A 22,983-nucleotide genomic window follows, 5' to 3' on the forward strand; every position below is an offset into this window, starting at 1 on the left:
ACGAGCACGACGTACACAAGACTGGCGAATTCGTTCCTACACACCAGGGTTTCCTGGAATCATCTGGCATGCATTCTGCACACGTTCCCAAAATGTCGTCATCATTGTTTATGGGTGTTGCATAAACGACGGACTTCACGTGATCCCAAAGATAAAAGTCCAATGGAGTCAGGTCCGGTGACCTCGGTGGCCAAGCTACTGGGCCACCACGCCCAATCCATAGCTGAGGGTACTGTTCATTGAAATTATATCTGACGCGACGGGAGAAGTGTGCTGGGGCTCTGTAGCGCATAAACCACATTTGTCTTCTTGTATTCAGTGGTACATCTTCAAGGAGACTTGGCTAGTGTCTTCTTAAGAATCACCGATATGAAGGTCCTCTTAGACGCGATGGAAGCATGTGTGGACCAATAAGCATGTCGTCAACAATTCCTGCCCAAAATCTGAAAATCTTGCTGGAAGCTGGATTCACTTTGATAAAAAGTCAAATCATTGAAACTTTTTTTGGCTATTATTTCGAAAATGAAACATTTGCGAATATTTTTTCTTATTTTTGATCCTGGAACACGCACACGAAGTTTATGAACATACTTATAATACAACAGATCCCGTTCAAATCCACACGTTTTCACGTAGGAATAATTCATGTCAAATAAGCAGATCAACCTCCATTCAGGCAGAACTTTATAAAAATACGACAATGCAACTCCACAAAATTTGTTGTTATGCCCCATTCCACATTCCATCGTGAAGGTTAAGACAGCACCTCCGAGTATGAGTCTTATTCTAGAGTTGCGCGTTTTGAATCTTTGTCGAGGAAAGACTATCCTTTAAAGGCCTTTTTGTAGTTTCTCGTAATACTTCAATACATACTCCTTAAAATGCTGCCCAATCGCCTCTGCCAAAATCCTGGTCTTCTTATCGCCCCACGGATATTTCCATTTTGACTGAAATTCAGACACCACCGTAGAGTAACCTAAGAATACATGGTCTCCAGTTTGTGGTCGAACATGGAGAGTGTATGACTTTGATTGCAGGATCCAGAAATATATAAACATCCTGAGGACATTACTTTTAATAACTTTGACCAAACTTGCACCTGGCCAACAACACTCAGGACAACTCTATGAACGCAGTCGGCTTCTTATTCTTCGTTCCACTCACTTCTCATCATTTTACATTTCGCTACTCCATCATCGAAACCGATACTATAACCTATATCTCTGCTTCTTGCAGCAGGCAGCCACCATGAAATGGAACTGCACTATAAAAACCTTCTGGTGCGGTCGCCAGGGGGAGAAAAAACGAATACTGTCAGAGCCGCTGGCAGCTGTGTGGGAAGGTGAATGCATTTGGAGCCTTGTGCCTTTGGACATGTACATGACACTCGTGTTCGTCAACAATCCCTGCTTTGTGATCCCCATGAAAGCGGCCAACATCAAATCCCTGAGATACGGAAATATGCTTGAAGAGGGTTCACAGCACTTTTATCCTATTTGTGTGACAGGTTGAGCTTCATTTTTTTACAGCTGTAACAAAACTTAATTAATAAATTATCGTCGAATCACCTGAAACCTCATTTCCATGTATGACACGGTGAGCGTCCTTGCAGTTGCCCTGTCGCCTGTCAGCTGTGTCGTGTTAATGGGTCGGTCACTATACGAATTCAAGAACTCAGCTCCAGACAAAATAATAGGCACTTGTCATTCACAGTAACTGCTGCAATTTAGCAATTAATTTGAATTTTTTGGAACAAACTGACAACACAGTCTAACACATTGCTAGAATGCAGAGATTTTTTTACATACATTTAAATATATGTCGTAGATCGAAAGATAACCGCCACGGTGGTCTAGCTGTTAGAACGCTGGCCTTGTAATCCTGGGGTCTCGGGTTCGATTCCCGGCGGTGCCAGAATTTATAACTTGTGTTGGGCAAGGCCGTGGTCTAGGCAACACGGAGTTTTCTTCCGGGGGCTTCCCCGGTTTCTCCGTGGCATCCCAACAATTACTCCATTCACACACAGAAGAAGGCAATGGCAAACCACTTCTGGATCATCTGCCAAAAACGTATATGAACAGGTCCCAGTCCGAGAAAAGTATGGAAGGATCCTGTTCATATGGACCTGTCGTCAGACAGAACACTAAATAAAAAAAATAAAAGATCGAAAGATGTGTGAGACAATAATTCCCAAAAGTGCTGATTTCTTTATACGAAAGCTTTTATAAAATTTCGAAAAATTAAAAATGTTTTCGGTAAATAATCATGTGTTACAATAATATGTGATGACAGCGGTACACCTATAAGTAAAGGATTAAGGAGATGCAAAAAATTACAACATTTATGTTGTATAACTGCAGAAATAAGCAGCCTGACAATTAAGTCTGATGTTCAGCACAGGAGAACGTTACATTACTGTCCTATAGTAACACAGTCCTACAGTACACGCGTAGAATATGACCTTCGACCCAACGTCGGCACTAGACAGGGGTAAGTAGTTAGCTCCACGCACGACTTTTAACCGTGCCACCATAACCTAATTTCTTCAGCGCGACTTGTGTCACATAGTGTTCTTGTGTAGTATCCCAAGTCCTGTAACAAATTTCAAAGAGATATACCATTCCACTGAGAATCTATGTAGTGAACGGTTGCGTGGGAGCCCCTTCGTCTTGTGACTGTACTCGATCCTCCCTGTCCATCTGACCGCACATCCGAACCCTAGATGCGACCTCAGGCAGTGCAGAGTCCAGTAATTGAAGAACGCCTCGTTCCAGGTTTCCTCGTCCACACAGGAGCTACAAGCATCCTGCAAACGTCATGGCCACTGCCCACAGTGCCGAAATAATTGCAAATGCGATGTTTTATTGCCTGTCTCAGAATTATGATGAATCTCACCTTAAATCAGTTTGTACACGTGATAGTCATTGCAGTACTTATCTGCCCCGACTTTTCAGTGCATACTAATCATTGTGCACAGCTAGTGTTAAGAGGGAATATTTTTATGATTTTCCGCAGTTGTGCCTATGATATGCAATGTCCTGGCATCTATTTCTATCAGAATGTTTGCAATATATATAAGTAGACACATAGACACATTGATAAGGACTGCAAAATCGCAACGTGGGGTCCCGGCCACGCCAACGCTGAAGCGGGGGAATCATCCGCTATCAACGGGGAGGCCAATGATTTAAAAAAAGTCTTCGACTGTGTTAAGAGAGAAGTGTCATACAATATTCTTACCGAGTTTGGTATACCAAAGAATATAGCGATTCTAATAAAAAGTGCTTAAATGAAACCTAAAGAAAAATTCGTACAGGTAAATATTTCATCGCCCTGATGACGGAGGCAGTATGACCTCTGAAACGTTGGTCAACATCGACGAGATTACAAAGCGCAACAACCCGGAAGACAGAAATCTTAATACTCACAGTTGTGAAAACCTCAATTCTTACAGGTAAATATTTATTCCACTCATTTTCCACAAAGAACGGTCTAAAATAAGGAGATTCTTTGTCTCTCTTACTATTTAACTTTGCACTAGAATACGCCATCAGGAAAGGCCAAGATAGGCAAGAGGGTTTGCAAGTGAATGAGACACATCAGGTATTGGCGTATGCTGATGATGTTAATTTATTGGGAGACGACATAAATACAATAATGAGGAACACATAAGTTTTACTGGAAGCTAGTAGAAAGGAGGGCCTAGAAATAAATCCAGAAAGAACTAAGTACATGTTAATATCCCGTCAGCAAACAGGCGAGAAAAATCATATTATGGTGGCTAATAAATCCTCTGAAAGTGTAACAACGTTCAAATATTTTGGAACAACAATAACAATTCAAAATTATATTTACGAGGAAATTAGGATACTAAATTCTCGAAATTCTCGCTACTTTTCAGTTCAAAATATTTTGTCTTCCCGTCTGATTTCTAAGAACCTAAAGATTAAAATATACAAAACTATAATTTTGCCCGTTGTTTTGTATGGGCGCGGAACATGGTCTCTCACTCAGAGGGAGGAACACACATTGGAGGTGTTTGAGAATAGGGTGCTGAGGAGGATATTTTGGCGTAAGAGAGAAGACGATGGGGAATGCAGAAAAACATTTCATGGCTCCGTTCCTCATTTTCACATTACGGTTTCAAAAATGTACAGATATCCCTAGAAGGCTGTTCTACGCGTCGCATGACAAATCTAAGCATCGTGCAACAAGCACGTCCTCAGACAAAATGAATCGGAAGAAACAGTGACACACAGTGATGTGTGACGCCCCGAAGATGAATGTGCGATAAGCCTGTACAAAAGCAGAGACTTTTGCCAACAGCTTTATGGTGGGCGTGTGTAACTTTGTTTGGAACATTGCGTGTTACTGCCAGCTGAACACTGCAGAGTTCACAGCCATTAAGCTGAGTATTATTTACTGCGTGCGAATGCATTTTAATTGTTAAATATTTGCACATATAAATAATTATTAACGCGCATCATTGAACAAACACATAAATACAAATTACAACTCCAAACAGAAGCCAGCTTTAAATATAAATACATGAATCCTAATAGAATGTGGAAGGGTGCAGGAAAAAATGGGGGTCTGACTTTCCAGTCATTTAACAGGCAGTATGCGTATGCCACACATCCTGTAGTGATAATAATTAACGTTATATTCAAGAACATATAAAGACATTGTGTTTAAAATCAACATGTTTACTTGCAAATTACATGATTCTTGAATGGCGTACACTATGAAAACTATAAAGATATTACCCTAACTACAGGGAGCAGAATCCTCTTGGAATCCGACTGTTCATTACCGTGTTTACGATAGCCTCGACCAACCTCAGATCTGGTGGACCATACCTTGTCGGTTGTAGATGACTGCTTGCTAAATATTCCCAGACACGCTTCGTATCCAGAAGCCATATCCTCTATCTAGAACCTGAGGCCCCACTGTGCCATGTGGCAAGACATTTTACTATGTACACACACTGTATGGCAGTAGGCTTAAAGTTTCAACTTGACTCCAATCCAAAGCAGTGATAAATTCAAATTCGTCTACTAGTAGGTTACGTGACATATGATTATAATATTTTGGCACTCTTAAGCACCAATTTGACGCCATTTCAAAGCAATATACTCCCGTTCCTAGGCTGTAGTCAGACGTCACTCCGAATACGTACCATATTTTGATCGGATACAAGAATGATCACAAGTCTCCTTCAAAAATTCAGGGCGCTGCGTGCAAGAAGCCAACAAAAATTAAAACTTCGCCTGAATTAGATATACGTTAAGGACATTCGTACAGATAGAGGTACGGCGTCCAGTCCAGAGATCATAAAAAATTTTCACTTGGGCAGAGAAGCAACTTCAAATTATTATATGTAGCTGTCCTCTGATCCAACCATCTCGCTCTCTACACATCAGCGTCCGTTCGTTACTGGGTGTAGCGATGAAAAGTCATGTAGCTCACGAAACCCAGAACTAGGTAGGTGGGTTAGGTTTATACTTTTCAAAAAATCAAACCGATTGCCATTCATCATACTGCTGTTTTCTTACATTTCGAAAATTAGGCACAGGGGTGCCCACAAATCATATCAACAACAGTGTTTATAAAAACTGCCAAATACAAAAAATATTACTTTTAAAGTAACAACGCGAGGACATTTTTGCACTTCGAAAGTTAGGTAGATAGAAACAAAGCCAAGAGATTCCTAAACGCTTAACTCTGTTTCTTTCCACACGGTGCATCGTAGAAAAGATATATAATTGTCAAACAAGCATTGTTATTCGTAGTGTTATTTATGAAAATGTGCATACACTATGCAAATGAGTCCGAACAGCAACATACAAAACCAAGTCCAATTTCCAAACCTGAATTCTACAGAACACGTGACAAAACTTTTCACATTTTGAGTATGACAACTGTAAACCAATTTTAATCGGATTACAACTTCCACTCGTAGAACATACTGAAAATGTTAAAACCGTGGCAGCAAAATAAATAAATAAATACCCATTCCTGTGTCGCGAGGGAGGGTCAGACGATTAAAGTGAGTATTAAGGGAAGGAATTTCATGTCTGGTCTCATGGTTTTACACAGTCAGCAAGGCCGGCATATTGTCGTACAGTAAAAAAAATGAGAGAATAAACCACAACTACCATAAATACTGTATGACACTCTGAATGAAAACATATTTTCCAAGAATATCTGAAAAGCTTCATGCACATCACTTAAATCACCAAAATGTAAACATGCATACAGAAAATTACAGTTTTATAAATGTATTTATTTCCCGCCAATTTTCTGTGTATAGGCGATAAACACTACATGCATTTCAGCTTCCTGCATGATATTCCTAGTATTGTTTAGTATATGTTATGAACATACGACGCCTATGGCGCTGTGACAGTTACGAATATTCAAATGCAAATAATGATTTGCACTTCAATGTGAAACAAGAAATCCGTCCCGAGTACACATGTAAACTTCACAAAATGTCGAAGCAAGACAAGACGAGATAAAAATTGAGACGTATAGGACAACGTTAAAACGTATGGTGGCGTCCACCACGGATATGGGGCTATTTTCCGTTATTGATGGAGACCATGAATCTTCTCAGCGTACAGACAAATTGCACTGCTTTTTTATCTCCGTCTTCCTTGTGGATATGGGGAACGGTCTTCTCTTTTTCTTGCTAAGAAATCGCAATATCTTCCTCGTTCTTCTCCTTTAAACGTATACTTTGCGGTTAGTTAGACGACGTCTACATCGGAATTTCTGATGCCTTCTTTTAATACAACATCCTGCCCATAGCTCATAGCCTAATGCTGTTCTGGACAGCGCAGGTTCCCATTAATACAAAGGGTTCAGAGGCATGGCCATTTTATGATAGTGCAAGTCTTGATGCCACTTCAGATCCATATGTAACTTCCGGTAAGAGAGGAAGTGGACACAAATCTACCACCACATCTATTTGGTAAAAAAATATCATGATATGTTCGAGATTTCGTATCGAACAAGTCACACTTCTGCAGTTAAGAAACGACATGGACATATCTTTCACTTACAAAGTAACATTTCCAGTACAGCAATGCAGGCGCTTTAAAATACTTGTGACCGAAGAATACAGATTTTATGGGACTGTGGAGAAGCCAGCCCTTACGTCAATGGGCGGAACTCTGGAAATCGGATAACCAACTCTGTAATAATCTCCAGCAGGATGCTGTGGTGGTAATACTCTAGAATCGTGTTCGGAAGATACCAGGTTCGAATCTACCAGGATTACTGGCTATCCTGAAAGAGACTGTAGTATTTTACTCTGTTTCTTCAGGTACCTGCCCGAATTTTACCCTTAAATAGAGTAAAATTGCCTCATTTAAAACTATAATTTACTTTGCATTTATATCATTAACTCACCCGATGCTATGTAAACTATGTACTTGACAAGTATCGTTCAGTAAGCTGTGAATCTATATTCTGCATAAACAAGAATTTAATTACCCTCTATAATCCATTCAGGAACTCATAACTGATCGCAGCATCTGTTTTTAATTTCCCTACAACTATCCTCCCATAGTGTTCACATTCCTGTGCTATTTTCGGGCGTTTTTGTCATCCATTTGCTAGAAATGCGTTCTTCGATGGCGTACTCCTCAATATCTTTCACGAAGTGGATAACCACGTGTCTCTAGTCATTTTATTGGGTGCATGATCGCGCAGTGAATAAAAAAATAAACACAAGGAACATTATTTATTATGTTTTTTAAATATTTTCAAAGTCGATGTTTACGATCAAAATAATAATACTGAATTATTTTGAAAAGTTTTAATTTTGCAACTCTAAGCATACTTTTAACAAAATATATTCTCACAGTTCAATTTATTTCATTAGCCGACTAACTCACTCATTCACTCCATGGATCATGCTAATATTTTATTGGAACTACATTTATTTTCGACTTCTCTTTCCAGAAATAAATAAATGACTAAAGTAGCTGAAAGTTCTAATTTGTTCCATTGTATATATGCCAATCACATATGTTGCCCTCAGTAATATATTCAAATTAAATTTAAAAATTTAATAATTTCGAATGCCATCTTTTAATTTACAATTGTATTCGTTTGTGTAAATAATAATTTTCCGAAATCATATCAGTAAGCCGCTGTGTATGCCTAAATTGCACACTACTTCAGTACCCGAGGTCGAGAATCTTTGTTTACATTCAGTATTATAAAAAATACATGGCTAAAATTCAGTATAAAAAGTGGGGCCACAAAGATATGGCGAAGCCTCTGAATGAACACAAGTAGAGAAATTGGTTTCAACGGGTGTTGCCGATAATGCGATATCCAGAAGCGAATTCTCAAGAGACATCTGATGGGTTAAGTGAAGTAAAGTGTGTATCGTATTCCCACAGGAAATGTCGATTGCTCTTTGCCCCCTCAATCTAAAGACGAACTGAACGTCCACATAGTGCGATATGAAATATATCATATTGCATTAACAACTGCAGATGTCAAATAATCTGACGTATAAAACATAGGAAGCCAATTTACATTCACTTAATTCACTGAATATAAACATAAGAATAACACCGAATTTAAGTTTTCGACAGCTTCAATGCATATAAGTTGTTCGATGAAAATGATTCAGAACAGAAAATCTATACGAAATTTCTTTAGATTTCAAACAAGCAGTGCCGTATAGACAGTTTACATGCCTACAATATTTACGAGGCTAGAATAGTAGTTATCAAGAATGAAACGAAACGGTCTTTCTGTATAATCTCAGTAAAGTTTTAATAATGAGGAACATGCTTATATCGGCACTTAATAATTAACTTTCTCTTTCGTGAACATAATATTTTATGATTCAGTATTATGTTGACAAAAATGTTAAAGATGGCTGTCTTCTTGTTGGGCCGTGTAGGCTGGTTGAAGTTTGCCGATGTTTCAGAGGTCCCAGCTGCTTCCATCATTAGGGCGATCGTGCTGATGATGGATCTCTTAAAAGCAGATAAACTTCTACCAGACTACAAGGCGAAACAATCCAGAAGGCAGCCATCTTCACACTCACCGCGGTGAAAGCCTCAAATCTTACTTAAAAATGTTAAAGCAATGCAACATTTAGTTTAATTTATCATCTTTGAAATTTGTTTCCCCATTTTCGTTAGTCACCTTCGGCCAGCAAGTTTTGTTTTTGTAGGTAACTGGCATAAGCCAACAGCAATAATTAAAATAAAATCAATAAAACCCATAAACGTTTGCCTTCGAAATTTCGTATTTATCCACTGTAACTGCATACCTAAATACTTATATTCCCAAAGATTTTAGAAAATGAACGCTCAAATACTGTGATAACTTGCAGTGAGGATGACCGACCGTGATTGAAACCAAGTACTTATCGAAGAGAAGTATAGAGCGTTACTGTCACAACATGCGCCATACATTTTTCGGGATTTCTGAATTCCTCTAATAATAATAAAACAGCAAGCGTCTGTTACGAACCCTTGCCATTCACACAGGTATATTTTCCCTTCCGCTTTATTTCACATATTTCTTGGCATTTTAGCGTTATCCTCGTAACTTAATACGCTTGCAAATGGGAATCACTCGCGAGAGGGTTGCGACACTTGCACACCGTGGAAAGACTGCCGCCCAGAAAAGTACGAAATATGAGCTGTTGTTTTCAAACTATAAAAAGAGTAACTAACTCCCTGGTAGCAGAACCACTAGGTTTCATACCGTCAGTATCAAAGTATGCCACCGGCCACGATCCTGAGCCAACTGTATTCACTTGTCATCCCCAAAAACCACCTCCCTAAGATCCATCTTAATGTTATCTTCCCATCTCCTTCTTTGTCTGTGAAGTGGTCGTTTTCCAGAAACATTCCCTACCAAATATCTGTATGCACTCCATGATTCCCCATGTGTGTTACATGTCCAGCCCAACGGAGCCTCCTAGATTTCACTGTCCTCACTATGCTAGGTGACCTGTACAATTCATGCAATATTCTAAATTCCCCACTTATCTCATCTCTCCTAGGTCAAAATATCTGCCTGAGCACCTTGTTTTCAAACACTAAAATCTACGTTCTTCCTTCAAGGTAAGAGACCATGTTTCAAAACCATACACGAGAATAGGCAAAAAAACTAGTATACGATATAAATTACATAGCTCATTAGCATCCACGGATTTCATTTATACTTATGACATTTCTCAAGCTAGTGGAAGTTTAAAAAATACAGGTAAAACATATATTATATATGGAGCGCATCTCTCTACTGACTCCTCGGACCAGAATCCGTACTGAGACGCTAACAGTCAGTCAGCTGGTAAAGACTGTATCCACTTTGTGCAAACCGAAGATTCACTGCTGTGTTCACCTAGCATTACGGTTGTGTTGCAATTACTGTTTGTGTTTTAGTTTCTGAAGGAGGGTTCCTCTGCACGGAGTACCTGAGTTGAAACACTCAAACTGTGTGTGGTAATCAATAATGCGAAAATTATAATGGGAAGAAAATATTGCAATTTCAAACAATGTAATAATATTCTGTATATTTTTACTCTATAAAGAGTACGTGGAAAGTAATTTTTATGTATGTTGTTGGTTAACACAAGCAGTAAGTTAATTTCGTCTTGAAGGGCACGAAACAGGCATTTATAATTTATTCTAAACGGCGGCATAACAAGAAATTATTCTACAGCGTGAAAACGAGTTACAATCTGCTCTTTGGTGCTGAAGACATGTGTTTATCTTCTTGCCATCATTTCCGTACTGTTCAGTGCGTTACTGTGCCACTTCGTTATAACGTATCGGAATTACCTACACCTGAATGTCTTACAAATAATAGTGATTTTTTAATATTAATTTACAACTTCTTAATCTCATTCTTCACTATTTCCGTATAAATCTTGTGAAAGTGTTTATGTGCAGTGCGGTGTGTTCGGATACTACCAGGATGACCAATACTCACCCTCCAGTAAAAATTAATTGATAATTTCGTTCCTACATGGTGTGAAACCAGGTTAGCTTATCAAAACAATAATAACACGGCAAATTTATCATGATTAGTTGTCTATTTAGGAGAGAGAACTTAAGTAAATTAATAGGGCGCTAATGAATATTACGTATTAGTAATACTAACGTAAACTTGTTCCCTGTTCCTTAGTTTTCTGTTAAATGAAGAAAATGTGCATACATTCGCATATGGCTGCAGCTAAAGGACAAAGGATAGCTTAAATCGACCAGTAACACGAGATGAAGAACATTCATCTGTCCGTCACAACAGGAATTTAACAGAAGTTGGAATTTGTTATTGTTCATGTTGAAAAACAAACATTTAAGATTCTGATTATTTGTTTATGTGAAGAAGTAGTAGTTCGTCACAAAGAACGTAGACCGTGGCACAGAAGATCACTGGAGCAGAGTCGAGAACGAACATTCCAGAAACCGGCATTCTCACACTCTTGACACTATTAAGACAAAGACGACAACTGTAAGGTCGTAAATCAATCCTTTGAAGAACTGAGAAGAGGCATTCGCAATTACATACCAGGAAACTCGTGTGCAGAGCCAGAAAATTTACGAACACCAAAGTTTGAACAGTTCGTCTTGATATTATTAACTGATAAAATTACATGTAAAAGCTACGCACCTTAAATAAACAAATAAATGCATCATGCAATTACATGATGTTCGAATATATTCAGATAAGCATACCCGTATTACAGTTAATGCATGACTCGGCAGCATGGAGGTTACATGCGACCTCAACTTCATATGCTGACAGCACTTGAGACTTCCCAAGTTCCAATCGATACAGCAATGTCCTTATTCCAGATCAAGGTTTGCAAAACTTATGATGAAGGTCGTGCCGGCTAGCCGCAACTCTGATGGAACGATGATTTTTTGTCCCCATTTCGCCTGACACTAGATCAGTTCACAGCAAAAATAGAACATTTCAGAATAAGAAGAAAATAATAGTAGTAGTTTTTTGGCAAGTTCGTTGGGAAGTTGGATGGCGACAAGCGATGTGGTGAACGTTAAGCTTTTGTTTTATTTCGTGAATCCACGGAACTCTAAGACACGGTTGACCAATGGCCAGTGACTAATTCGTTCCTTTTGTCACTTCTGCTTTCTTTTCTTTTTCCAACGATACTGGCTCTACATAAACTGTGGAACGGACATCCGCAGCTTTCAGCATGAGCGCATACGTCAGTCCACATCAAACCCAGTGATGACGTGTATTTATGGCGGCCTCCGCTCTTCTGTCAGCGTATTCATATCAACAATATTTCTACTGGAAACTTCAGGACAAGGATAAAGAAGTGATGCCGTGAGTGGGCAGGCAGATCTGCGGGCAGATGCTGTCATTTTTCTCAGACTTCCTCTGCAGTGATATCAAGATCTTTTTTTGTCTTTTGTAAAACACAATATATTGTCTTTTAGCCAAAGACAAGAACGTTGCGAAACTTAATTCTCTGTGATATGAGCGATGTATGAATTAGTCGCTATAGAAAACAGAGTGAAGGTTATGCCAGCAGTGGCAGCTAAATGCTGGGAGATCATTAGCTTCTTCAAGGAGGTCAAGTACAATCAGAAGCATCTGCATTCGCTTAAAAAAATTCTCTTGTATGACAACGGTATGGACAGAAACAGTGGCTTATAGCTGCATAATTAAAGACATTGTGTCAATTACGGAGGTTCTGTTGGGTCCAATGGAACATGACATTAAGAACGAAGAGTCGTGAAAAATGGGAGAGCATGAGATGCTAAAATAATTTAAAGAACTACTGTATTTAGGGAGGAAATGAAGAAACAAAAAATATTCCAATACGAAATAACTGATTCTTGTCTGTGAGTAACTCGCATTGCATCTTTGTTAATCTCGCAAGTTATTCACAGTTATGAGTTCAACATACATTCAGTAACCCTGTTCAATTAAGAAAGCAGTTGTAAAGTTCATTACTTACTCATACCGGACAGAGAATAAACCTCACATGATGACAAGTACCTGAAATTAAACAAAAAACTATGTTCAAGCGGTTACATTTGCAAATAAAACACTACCGAACGCATAACAAACTCCATAGGCCTACTTCTACAAATTTAGAAATGCGACTTCCTTTACTTGTAATATTTATTAGTCTGTCGCTTTACAAAGTTAATTAAACCACTTATTCACGTGATAATACATAGCCTAATGACGGACGTTAATGTTCAACTTTAAATACTGAATGAAAAAATGACAACTTCGTTTTCAGGTGAAACTGACGTGTCAGTTCGTAACTTTAAGTTGAAACATGTAGTTTTGAAATTTATAAGAAGGTTTCTTTAAAGATTTCTGTCTTCCGGGTTGTTTCACCGTGTATATGGTAGATGTTTGCCAGCGTTTCAGAGGCCATACTGCCTCCGTCATCAGGGTGATGAATGAGCCAATTGAGTGGAGAGGGCTATGTTTATAGGGACCAGAGAGTGAATGAAGTAGCCCTGATGACGGAGGCAGTATGACCTCTGAAACGTTGGTAAACATCTACCATACTACACGGCGCAACGACCCAGAAGACAGAAATCTTCATACTCACCGCTGTGAAAACCTCAAATCCTACAAGGTTTCTTTAAATACTTCCTTCTGTATGAATAGGTCAAAACAATTCATTAGTACAAATTCCAACTGAATGATGGTTAATCACATATAAACCCATAGCCTGAAATTTTGTAATTTGTAAGATAATTGTATTCATTCAAAAGAGGCTACATATCTTTATCATCCATCAGCATACCACATAACATTTAAACAGCCCATAATTTGTCGTTATAAAACGTAACGAAAAGAAACAACAAAGATTTCGCTCGGGTGACATGTTATTTTATAATTTTCAACAAAAAGATAATCTCCATAAAAACTGTATATTCACTGAAGATCAATGACCTTACATATTTTTAGGATCTCAAAATGAATGACGCTTGTCATTCTGAAATTAGAAATTCGCATACATGCCACATTTGCTCTGATTACTGCAGGGAATTAAAATGCTTAAAGGTGGGTTAACTTTCAATACCACGATGTTCATTAGAAGTTCCAATGAAATATTGCCATTTCTTGAAATTTACTACAGACACACAGACACGCCCACGGTCCTGGAGATGCATTAAACCTATTTTCTCTTAAAAAATTACGTACGTGAAAAAAGAAAAAATGAATGAACGTGATATACGAGGAAATGTATTTGCGTATAAGTACCACAGTAAATTGTGTGCTTAACATCCAGAGGTTTCAAGAATCGAATTCCAGTAGTTTAGAAAACAGACCAGACCCTTATAGCTTCCCTGATTTAACTTTAAATAATCCTTCGGTAATAAATAAGAACAGGCGACAATTTTTTTTTTTACTTGAGCAGTTCATGGTATTTTTTTCCCAATACCTACAATTATTCTCGTACGAAAGCAGTAACTTTTCACTGAAGACAGTGTAAATTAACAAGTAAATATTGAAATAAATCCGAATAAGGATTTTAACGGTATAAACTATATTCCTTTCTCCTTCAACAAGACCACAATCTTACAACATGGATGTAACAATGCAGAGACTCCTGACACAAAATTCTCATGGATGCCGGCAGAATGCGTACTTCTTCCACAAACTCACATTTGGAAGGTCATCAAGTCCCTATCTGATCCAGCAAGCATCACGAGGATTACAGGGCTAACCGTTCCCAAAACTCGTTTCCACTTCTTTTTCAAGTTATGAGTGGGGGGGGGGGGGGGGGGTCCGATTGAACATGGCTGTCAGTCCCTGGAGGAAAACTTCCCTGAAGGGGCAATTCAAGTGGAAACATGGTGACAGCAAGAGAAAACAAAATGGAACATAAAATAAATAGCAACTTTCTCTCTTCAAATAAAAAAGCTAGTATCAGTAAAATTGTTGATTCTGCCTCAGTTCTTGTGCAGCTAGGTGTACTCCATTTAATGGAATGCAGCGCTAATTCCTCCAGCACTGGGCAAAACAACGCACGGTTACACATTCACACCGAAGCATGTTATAAATTCATGTCTGTTTCAACTTAAGTTCTGTAATATAACAATCAAAATGATTATGTGCCAGCATGATTCACCTTTCCAGTTACAAGATTACGATCACAAATCGGCTTTTGATGAGTTCTCACGGCGGCGGTCGTATGGGATTTGACGTTGTGGCTACAAGATGAAGTCTCCGTCATGAAGATAAAGGCGATATTATGAACAATGTTTCATTTAAACTGAAAATATAACAGTTTATTACAAAAGTATTCGGCACAAAATAGCAGTGGCTTGTAAACGTTATAACGTTGCAGGCAACATGAGTGACACGATTCAGAATTGAAACTGCTTATGTACGTAACTCAAGGAGTTCGAAACTTAAACCTCCTCCAGAAACATAATCACTCTGTAAAATGATTTAATGGCAGGTAATTAATTCATAATTATTTACATTAACTCTTCTGTCCTATAGGTTCCACGAAGTTGGTAAAAAATATTTAAAAAAATGCTTTGACCTTTTCATGCTGCAGCTGAAAGTCAGGCGGTAATATGTTGAGTGTTTTGGTTCAATTGTAGTCCGTCTGTGCCGAATGAACATGGCGTTCAAGATGAAGAGGACTGCACCAAGGAAAGTGGTGTGTGAAATAATGAAGGGCAGAGATTCACCAACAATTGGTTGCCAAGTATGGACACACCGACTGTCACATTGAAGTGTGTACGAATGAATCGAAATGTTTCAAAGTAGCGGAATTAGTGTTTTTGATGGAGACAGGTAGAGACGCCCATCGACATCCATGGAGCGTGGAGACTTCATATTCCATATTAAATTACACAATGTACCTTAAATATTAGTAGGTCACAGTCTCACAAAATCAACATAACTAGGTGGTGTTTTACGGTAGGTCTGCAAAACTAATTTAAAAATTCCCGGTGATTATAGAAGAGCAGATATCGTGACAAATTAAGAACAAATAAAGATGCTAGACTTATCGAAGGTCAGCATATTTTGATACAATAGCCATTATATCGATAAATATTTCACAAAATATACATTACGTAGACTATTATCCAAACGGCAAGGCCGAGAAATTAGGATGCATGCTTAGTATATGGTAAATTCCGGTTTCATGTGTTGCTCTGAACACCAGCCGGCCGGTCCGAAACAGTAGTTGCTAAGCCACGCGGTCGGCCGATCCGTCGTTACCTGCTAAATTTGATGTTTCGTTTACATACAAGGCTCCCAGATGACAACAAACGGCTGCACCAGATAGTTTATACTTCATGTTTTCCTCAACAGATCAGTCATGTAGGCCAACAAAACATATTTTATTTGAACAAATGAAATTCGTTGAGCTCACAAGTGGACTTCGTAACGTGTTTATAATTATTGCTTGTGGATTTCGCTGTATCTTTGCTGAGATAAGTGTTTAACCTTGTGATTGTGTTTTAGTTAAAGTTTATATAGTCGTTATTATATTTTTGTTATTTTATTGCATATAGGTTTAATTTTTTTAAATTTTTCACTCAGGCAATGGTTGGTCCAAGTTCAAGAATGGACGCCGCCCATATTTTGGATTATTTGGATACTATAAATAGTGGTAGTGACTTTATTGCCGAAAGTGAGTCTGATTGTAATGAAAGTGGTGATGACAGTGCCCCAGAAACAACAGGTCCACCTGCTGACACTATGTCCGACATGGAAGTTTCGAGTGCATTGTTGAACATAAGTGTAGTTCAGGACCAGAAATAAATGTTCCTTTTTGCAGGATGAGCAATGAAGAAGGAAGACAAAACACAATTTATGATTTTACCTCCTGAAAATGGAACTTGTTTTTTATAATATTTTCAATATATTAAAATATTTGGTAATTTAAGTGTAACATTAGAATTTATGAGATTTTTTATAATCAACAGTATTTACAGCATAAGTATGATTTTTTAATGTGTATGTGAGTAAAATTAATTTTTTTGTGAGTTTTTAAATTTCAGCTGAAAATTGGCCTGGGTGTTTAGAACAGAACAGTGCAAATAGACTTCGGAAGTAAGAGGGTTAACTGGGGGTTCTGCGTGACTTCCATCAGTCCCTCCGAGAAAATGCCACAAACTAAATCGTTCTTGAATTTTTAAATGAAATTACAGTTCTAACTGACTAAGTGTATTTGAAAACACTAGTTCAGAACTTATTTTACGTAGTGATCCTTCATTGAAAGTGTATGGATAGTCGATTACTCCGGAGAAATTTTGATGATGTAGTTGACAGGACAGACGATCACACCGAGAAAATATAACACATGATCAGGCACTAAGTGCTTAACAAAGTACTCTTAATAAGTGCCTAAATTGCACACAAAAGAACACTTGTAAACATCTGTAAACCAGCAGCAATAAAAACGACTGCTGTATAAAAAGAAAACAGTCTATATTCGTGGATGTATTACGCGAATTCATATGTAAATTTAAATGCCACATAATACATAAAGGAACAGTCAATATTATACCTTCAGCTAAGTGTTAAAAATAACGACTAACTGTCCATATTAAGAAACCTGCTTTTCGGATAGTAAATAAATTCCCAACGTACTATGGTATTCTGAAATTCATTACCATGTTCACAAGAACCCGCCACTGTTGTCTATTCCGAGTATAGCTAAAAAACAAACGTTTCATACATAACAAAATATCATGCAACTTCCTACTATTTATTTTATTTCACTATCGTCATTTAAAGCAGTCTTTAATTTCTACTTATTTCCGCAAGACGTTTCTTTGTTAAGTTTACAGTTGTCTTAATTCCTATGTTTCATTCTCTCACATTTATACCACAACAGTAAACCATTTTGCCTATTCAGCATACAGGAACATTTAATTTAATGAAGCACAACACACGCTGGCATTCTTCTTAAGATGTTTCGCCGCAAAACGTTTTTAATTGAATGCATATATGTAGAGACGAGAGTAACTAATAAATAATAAATTATAGGTTACTAATTAGTAATTTATCTTTTCCTTGCTTTCAAAAAGATTTCCTTAGTAATGACTTCCAGTGCTGAGAGCTTCCAGATGTAACATGGCGTCATCTTACTAATAAGACCATTTAAGTAAAAATGGTTAAAGAACTGCACGCCTCAGCAGTTATGCGAAAATTAATAGCCTATAGACTTCACGCCGTTACCACGCTTTCCTTTTACACTAAACAAAAAACGGAATTAACGAACGTTGCATGGGTTTCAAAGTTCAGGACCGTGGTTTTAAAGCAACAGTGTTGATCCCATCCAGAAGTTAACACCGCTGTGATGTAGGCGACTATATCGACTACATCTAGTAGTCTCCGATCGCATGTCATATGTGCCTAGTTTAATGTAAACCAATCTATTCATTTAAAAGTGACAAGAGATAAAAATTAACCTATTTCTAAACTAGCACTGCTCTGTAATGTTGTATATGTACATAGATGTAAGGTACATTTAAGGTGTTTTATTCACGAGCAATTGTATTACGAATAGAAACGTATATTATGTATTATTAAGACATAGAGTTTCGGAGGAAACAGTGTCTCAGTGTCAGCTGTAGGAGACAGATATGGCTTTTCCTCCACCCCTCCTCTTAGCTGAGACGTTAAGGAAACGGCTGACCCCATGACCCAGCCATAAAACGAGGGACGACAGAACGTAAAGTATATCCTCTAGTGTGTGGCAACCAACGGTCTTATTATTTTTAACCTCATACTTATTAAGCAACAGCAAGGCGTGGCACTTGAAGGGCCCATCAAGTTTCTCTATTACAAAGAGTAATTTTAACTTCATGTCAGAATTATAATATCAGCCAGTCTCAAAATTTGTCGGGCCTATCATTCTAAGGAGGGATGGTAATTACCATTTTCCACCCAGTGTCTTTTTTCAATAAACATTACTTAACGCAACAACTGTTATCACTCCACGCCTAGACCCCATGACGCTATGGCTCAGCGACTCAAATGATTATCTTCGTATTAATAACGGGAATACAACACGAGGCATTCCTCATTTGCAACTGATACACACTCCAGTCACCATTAATCTTTATGGGCCGGTTAGTAATTATAATATGCTAAAGCGCTGTGCCACGAACACAGTATGGGAACTGGAAGTAAAATTGTACTCATTCTTAGCCTCGGCACTAGATTGAGGTAATCGGTCACCTCCACACTTCACTTGTTTTATCCCGAGAGGAACGTCCCACTAAGCTGTCAGGAATGTAACCCAGGCCATCCAGCTTGTAAGCTAGACTCTTTATTGGCTGAGAGATCTCTGCTCTTTGGTGGATAAGTAAACTGATGATATGTCCACACACACACGCAAACTCATGCTAGTAACAAAAGAGAGATATTATCGCAATGGACGAGGCGTGCTTCAGAAAAAGCAGTTCATCAATAAAAGAAGAACCTACACATTTAAGTTTGCGTCTCGCAGAAATGAAAGATGTTATCTTACAGTATGCTAATTTAGAATTCCCAGGGGGGGACGATGCGTGCCCGGTGATAATTTCTGCAAATGTCAAATAATAAAACACACAGCTATTACATGAAATCGCGTTTCGCACAGCAGACGAAATATTTCAACTGTCAGCAAAGAAGCTCATGGGAAACACCATAACAACAACTGAGAAAGTGTGCTACTTAAAAATAGACGGTGGGTTATCGGTAATTTGATGTGAATATTGTACGATAACGGATGTTCTATAAAATACTGCAGCTTCTATTCGACATATTGCTCTCAGGTAAAAGTACTTAACGAGCGAGATTCACCAAACCTCGACAAAGACCCTTTAGTAATGCTGAATCTGAAAATTAATCAGACCGAATGAAATTCAAGCGATCTACAGTGAAGAAGCCACTAAACATTTTTTGTTCGATTAAACTTGCGCATGTTAATACCGGTTATATAAGTGTTTCTCATACAAGGTTTTAACGATCAGGCAAAGGACTACGAATATGTGAGCAAAACCATTTATCCCCTTACGAAGCGTGACCCTTAAATTAGACGAAACTAAACACGAATAAAATTAGCCTATTCATCGACTTTACTATATATGTCTATTATACGGAAATCGAACTCGGTCTGATAGTTCGGGACATGTTCCTTTCGGACAGAATGACATCAAACTAATTACTGCTTTTGGAATCGAACGTAAAACAGTCGAACTCTTTATTGGTGGTACATGACACAGGACAGACGACACCACAAGCACCCAAGTGGAATAAAAGCATCTCACAGTCACACAAATGTTCCCGGAGATACGTTTTTATTCCGGATCGAAACGGTTTGTGTTGTCCTGAGTCTCCTCTTCCACTTGAAGTGCCACGTACACATCGAGGTGGAAAGCGTTCTAAATTTTAAGAGAAGCAGTATCAGCAGCAGCAACAAGAACTGTACCCTATTGCACAGACTGTTTCATTATTTATACCACCTCGAGTTTTCTCTTCTGCCTGCCTTCTCACTTGCTTGTAAGATTCCAGCAACTGCAACACAGCCTCTAAAATGTTCTTATCCTTTATGTGTTTCGAGAAATCACTCTCCTGTTTGAGTGCACTTCCGAACTCAGAATGACGTTCAAGTCTTCTTCATTTGCAACAGCGCAATGTTTATGTGCTGTGAAGCTGATAGCACAGAATGGTTAATTAGGAACCCGACAACTAACACATTCATTCCACACGAATGTTAAATTCTTCGTTTATTCCACAAATTTCCTTGAAATGCACAAATTATACAACTCGAATGAAAGGATGCTTCTGACTGATGAACAGAAACAAATGAAAGCTAAATGGAAGGAAGAGATAGGAACCTAGTACCTCGTAATTTTCCTGAACGAATAAAGAAAGCCATAAGCAGTCAGAGAAACAGGCCTTTGAATAGAGAATCAAACTCGGGACTTACCGAATAAGATGTCACGATATATACGTCAATGTTCTAATGCATGTAGAGTTCGCCTTAATCGTATGGCTACTTCTCATTCGTTGGAATATTGTGTGTAGCCGACATAGTTACATCTGTATATTTGATAGGGATGGTAAATATGTAAAGGAGCACATTACTGTATTCAGAAAATTGTTAATGTTTAATGGAAGTGCACAAAACACCCTGAATTTAATTTTTAGTGAACATGCGTCCTTCGCCACAGCTAAACAAAACCCACTACACGTTCTATTTGCACAACCACTGCCACCATCAATATCGCTTTTTTATTTATTAGACCCAACATGACGCAACGGATACTAATGGTTCGATTGGGTATCGAATGATATATAGATCTAAGCATTTCTGCATACTACATACAATTATACTCTTTATATTTTACAACACTTCAGTGCCCACTGAAATATAATGTTTTTTTTTTTCAAATTTCGTTTCAATTTATGTCCTTGGAGATAACTAGAGCAATGGCAGTTTAGAATCTGACAGAAACTCTCCTTACTTGTATCATAAAGTAAAGGCCAACTGTTACCTTTTACAGGTTTAATGCAGTTTATTTTAGGCATATAACATTCAGCTCAAAGAAACACAACTTCATGTGTGATTTCCTTAAAACTTGAACCAGTGAGGCTTCCTGAAAAAAACATATATTATATAGCTTCTATAAGTAGGCTACAGATTCGCACAAAAAAGGTGATAAAAATGCTGACATTTATGCTGGTAAGAAGAAACATGCCGTGGAATGTGGTGTCATAAAATTCTATGCGGAGATGTGTCTCTAACAGTTATAATGTAGATTGGGACGATTTATAAAAAATGGTAGAAAATTAAATATTTCTCGGATGATAACAGCTACTGAGAGTTAACATGGTAGGAGATCCTGAAAATCTTACAAATAATAAATTAAACGCTTTCAAACGTTGGAGAAAAGTATCGACGTTGCGAACACACAAATGTTAGTTCCAGACACAGCAACAAGTGTCCACTGGGACTGAAAGGTGAGTGGGTCAACCGCGACGTATTTCAAGATAACGGCCTTAGACCGAGAAGAATTTGTTATAAAGATAACAACCTCATATCGTTTTGGAGGTACTTGCCGAAAGCCATGCCAGAGTGGTAGCAAGCGTTATTGCTTCATATAGATTCTGGATTCAAATATCGGCCCGGAAACACTCTCCCTAGATTGCGACTATTCGTGTTTTTTGAGCCCTTCCAGGCAAATACCCATGACAATAATAAATTAGGTCATGGTCGTTTCCTTCCATATCCTCTCCAATTCGTTACTTATCAACAATCAAAATTCACGCTAATCAATCTGAGCTGCCGGCAACATCCACCACAAATAAATAAATACCTAAGGGGAATTACCTATGTCCTCAACCAAGACCAGCGACACAAGAGGTCCGATATAGTGTTTCTAGAGCACCATGGATGGCTATACTACCATAAAATAGATGTCATATATGCGAATTATTATTCGATAAACAGCTGCAAAAATATGTCGACTGTGAGAGATTTGAGGTACTCACGGCGGTGGAAACGTGGAGGAGGTCTTCTGGACTGAGACGCTGTGTGACCTTGCTGGAGGTAACCAAAGTTTCAGAGAAACGTATGGCATCCTCATTCAGGATCACGGTCTGCTGTGATCTTCTGGACTGTGACATCAGAAGTTTTGTAGGCGACTATCAACGTTTCCGAGGACCGCGTCGCCTACAACTCCATGATAGACACAGTATATCTTGATAAACGGAAGTTGCTCAGCTCTTCAAGAAATTCTCCACCTCAGGGATCCTTAATGCTCTCAATAATCCAGCTACTGAACCCTAATTTCAATCAGTCGAAACACACACACTCCATGTGCTTAAGGTCATGCATCAACACATTAATATCTGAAAGCTCCAAATCGAATTTGATGTAAATTGTAATAAAACTATGGTGTTAAATTAAGAAAATTATTCTCTTGACAAACATGGCATTGCACTGAACTTCGTAACAAATTTTAATGGAATAAC

At 38.2% G+C, this 22,983-nt stretch overlaps 1 protein-coding gene across 5 annotated transcripts in view; it reads right to left on the reverse strand.

Moving 5' to 3' along the window:
* Fur2 (furin-like protease 2) overlaps positions 1–22,983 on the reverse strand; it is a 1,061,088-nt gene that overhangs the window by 313,706 nt on the left and 724,399 nt on the right. Inside the window, exon 2 of one of the 5 annotated variants that reach the window (XM_087340820.1) lies at positions 12,977–13,017. The exons of the other annotated variants lie outside the window; for them this stretch is intronic. The gene's annotated coding sequence lies outside the window, so the exon portion shown is untranslated. The remainder of the gene's footprint in view (positions 1–12,976; positions 13,018–22,983) is intronic. 5 annotated transcript variants of the gene reach the window in all.

The sequence above is a fragment of the Zootermopsis nevadensis genome, unplaced genomic scaffold (genome assembly GCF_977971745.1).
Source record: "Zootermopsis nevadensis isolate Lab colony 2312 unplaced genomic scaffold, Znev_1.0 Znev_ptg000061l, whole genome shotgun sequence".
In the NCBI taxonomy this organism is placed as follows: domain Eukaryota; kingdom Metazoa; phylum Arthropoda; class Insecta; order Blattodea; family Termopsidae; genus Zootermopsis; species Zootermopsis nevadensis.